This window comes from Bison bison, unplaced genomic scaffold, assembly GCF_000754665.1.
Source record: "Bison bison bison isolate TAMUID 2011002044 unplaced genomic scaffold, Bison_UMD1.0 scf7180017864155, whole genome shotgun sequence".
Taxonomy (NCBI): domain Eukaryota; kingdom Metazoa; phylum Chordata; class Mammalia; order Artiodactyla; family Bovidae; genus Bison; species Bison bison.
This window is the reverse complement of record NW_011494727.1, coordinates 2817596-2821372: the sequence shown is the minus strand read 5'-3', so window position 1 is coordinate 2821372 and position 3777 is coordinate 2817596. Positions and strand designations below refer to the sequence as shown.

The window sequence follows — 3777 nt, the reverse complement described above, 5'->3', positions numbered from 1 at the left end:
AACCAAAAATAAAATAAGCTACAAGGATATATTGTATAGCATAGTAAATATAGCATTTTATAATAACTATAAATGGAGCATAGAGTATAGCCTTTAAAAATTGTGAATCACTATATTATACACTGTGACTTATATAATATTAAAAGTCAATCATATATCAATTAAAAAAAAAAAGACCCACCTAATTCCCAGCACAAAGAATGGAAAAAGATCCATTATGATGCTAGAATACCAAGGATAAGGAAATTATTCTAAAAGCTTCTAGAAAGGAAAAAGCCATTAATATACAAGTGATCAAAAATGAGAATAAATGGGATCAGCTTTCTCAGCCAGAACACAGCCGGATAAAGTCTTCAAAGCTGTAAGAGAAAACGATTCCCAAACTTAAATCTATACCCTGTCAACTAGTAACCTAATGTAATGATAGAATAGAGACATTTTTCAGGTATGCAATGCCTCAGAAAAACTTTATCTCCTGTGTTTGCATTCTCCACCGAAATCAGAAAGACAAGAAAATAACTGACGCATACAGGCAGGAGATGTACTCTTTTTCTGGTACTGTTAGACTTGTTAGATCATGTGTATGGGGTACTCTGGTTTGGATGGAATGAAAAGAAGTGAGGAAAGAAGGCAGGAAAGCCAGGGTTCTCTGGCTTTTCATCAGGAGGGCTGGGGACGATGTCCCTTGATGAAATCCTATTAACAGGGGAAACTGAGCCATTTGAAGGGGCTCCCATTGAGGAGACTGATCCCTCCTGTAGTGGGATGGTGGATCCCGCCAGGAAAATTTTGTTTTCAGGTCTACCTTCTTTGGGAGGCTCTGAAAGTGAAGTCGCTCAGTCGTATCCGACTCTTTGTGACCCCATGGACCGTAGCCTACCAGGCTCCTCCGTCCATGGAATTTTCCAGGCAAGAGTACTGGAATGGGTTGCCATTTCCTTCTCCAGGATATCTTCCCAAACCAGGGATCGAACCCGGGTTTCCCGCAATGCGGGCAGACGCTACTGCAGGCAGACGCTTTACTGTCTGAGCCACCAGGGAAGCCGCTCTGCTTTCTCCCACTCCCAGCAGCGGCCTTACCCAGGTCCTCCTGGGGTTCTGCTCTCTGCAGTTTTGGAACCAAGGATCCAGGCGCGGGAGGAGTCATCCACAGTATCGCAGAACCCACCGGTTCTTTCACCGCGCTGTGGGGACCGGCCGAGGAGGGAGCGGCCGATGCATCTGCGCCACCTGGTGGAGGAAGGGAGATGCAGCCTGGAGCCAAGGATTTTTGCAACAGTTTCCCTATTGGGAAAAACCACTACTTTGCTACTTGGTTTGTTCCGGGCACTCCAGTATTCTTGCTTGGAGAATCCCAGGGACGGGGGAGTCTGGTGGGCTGCCGTCTATGGGGTCGCACTGAGTCGAACACGACTGAAATGACTTAGCAGCAGCAGTCCTCAATTTCATCTTCCCCTTATTTCACACACTCTGAGACCAGGCATCTTTGATTCCTACTCCAGCCTCAGAAGTCCTATAGCATCGTCTCCCCCAGACTCTACTGATCAAAGTGGTCACAAGCCTGCAGGGGGACATGGACTGGCTTCTCAAAAGGAGTTCGCAGCCACGTTTTTAAACTGCCCACAGAAGTCCAATACTATTAATCAGAACAAGAATAAGATATTAATGTTTTTACACATGTATCGGTTCATTGGGTAGATTCATGTGGAAGCCACAGTATTATGATGGTTAAGAGTCGGGGGTTAAACTCAAACAGAACTGAGTTCAAAGACTGGCTCAGCCGTGGAGCAGTGTGTCTTGGAGCAAGCCACTCCTCTGGGCTGTTTCCTCGCTGGTAAAATGAGGGTAAACAATATCTGCTTCACAGAGTTTTAGGGGTTTTTGTTTTTAAACTATTCAGGATGGCATATGCAAATAATTTGTCCCATAATAAACATTCAGAAAATGATAATCCCCTTTATCCAAGTTATTTCAAAATTTCCATTAGTTCTATTATCTCAGACATTTTTAAATGTTTCATTTAGTGATTTATGGCTGCACTGGGTCTTCACTGCTGCATGAGGCTTTCTCTAGTTGCAGCAGGCAGGGGCCACTCTCTCGTTGTGGTGGGCTGGCTTCTCATTGTGGGATCTAGGGCACGCGGGCTCATAGTTGTGGCATGTAGGCTTAGTTGCCCCTTGGCACGTAGGAACTTCCTGGAGCCAGGATCAAACCCATGCCCCCTGCACTGGCAGCAGATTCTTCACCACTGGGCCACCAGGGAAGTCCTCTCAGACTTTTTAAAGATGTGCTAGCATTGCACGTCTTTACAGATATGTGGAAAAAATAGCTGCCTTTCTTCAGGGGACAACACCCCTCATTCTTTGGGGGAATTGTTCAACCCCCTGCCTCCAACCATGCTGTCCGAACAGAAGCTGCCATCTTCTGCCTTCTGGTCACAGTGATAGATTGGGGAGTAGGGAAAAGCGCCAGACTGGACCAATGATCACATCCCACCTTCCAGCCCTTAGTGACTGGCCTGGGGGAAGGCACATGACCCCAGAGGATCAATCACACTCTTGGAGATTTGCCCTCTTTTTATTCCCCCAACGAGCTGTCGGGGGGCGGGGAAGTAAGCTTCCATGTGAATTCATGATTTTCCGATGGCCAGGATCCCAGTCTTAAGGAGAAAGCCAGTTGCACAGCAGGAAGTCACCATGTGCACGGGAAGACACAAGCACAATGAAGAGCAGGGGCCGAGAGGCACAGAGAGTCTTGGACCATCCCTGGGTCCCGCTGCCTGGGGCTGTCCTCCGGCAACTACCTGGTGAGAGTCAATCCTCCCCTTTTCTCTGGAACTGTTTGTTTTCCGTGGCTTGCAATCAAATGAACTCTGAGTAAAATACTGCTCTGACATATATTTTATTAAAAAGGTAAATTGTTCATAAACTCCAGTACTTTCACTATTATAAGAAAACCAATAAATGACTAGTCTGGAGAAGACTCTTTGAGAGTCCTTTGGATGGCAAGGAGATAAAACCAATCAATCCTAAAGGAAATCAACCCTGAGTATTCATTGGAAGGACTGATGCTGAAGCTGAAGCTCCAATACTTTGGTTACCTGATACAAAGAGCCAACTCATTGGAAAACACCCTGATGCTGGGAAAGACTGAGGACAGGAGGAGAAGGGGGCGGCAGAGGATGAGATCATTGGATGGCGTCATCGACTCAATGGACGTGAGTTCAAACAAACTCTGGGAGATAGTGAAGGACAAGGAAACCTGGTGTGCTGCAGTCCACGGGGTTGCAAAGCATCGAACATGACTCAGTGACTGAACAACAGTAAATGACTGTGACACACCTCGTAAGGGATAAAACCCACCGGGCTGTTGAAAGCTGCTGACTTGAGCTTCCTAGAATTCATTCCAGCTTACGTAGATTACACGGATTCATTGAATGATGAAACGTTTCAGATATCACCTCCTTTCCCCTACCAGGCACCAAATTCTCTCACCTGGGGTTCTGTTCTTACCAAGATGACCCTGGACCCAGCCTCCAGTATTTGGCCATATTCTGGCTCAGAACAGCTGACGCTGCAAAACCCAGCTTGTCCCAGGTCCCAACAAAGGAGATTAGAGATACTTATCCCTGGGTCACTGTGGAAGAAAAGATCCTTTGAAAGTTGTGTACTTTGATACAGTTCATTTCTCCTCTAATGGAGGCATTGACTTTGAAAAAAATAGATTGGTTAGAATATAAACAAGCAATGCCTCTAAAAGTAGAAAACAGTCTTACTG

The 3777-nt window shown here is 46.0% G+C and overlaps 1 protein-coding gene across 1 annotated transcript in view; it reads right to left on the bottom strand.

Annotated features, from left to right (window-relative positions):
• Positions 1-1067: 1067 nt before the first annotated feature.
• The window catches only part of SLC28A1 (solute carrier family 28 (concentrative nucleoside transporter), member 1), a 78801-nt gene continuing 76091 nt past the window's right edge, over positions 1068-3777 (bottom strand). The window contains exon 19 of the mRNA XM_010841089.1: positions 1068-1230. The gene's annotated coding sequence lies outside the window, so the exon portion shown is untranslated. The remainder of the gene's footprint in view (positions 1231-3777) is intronic.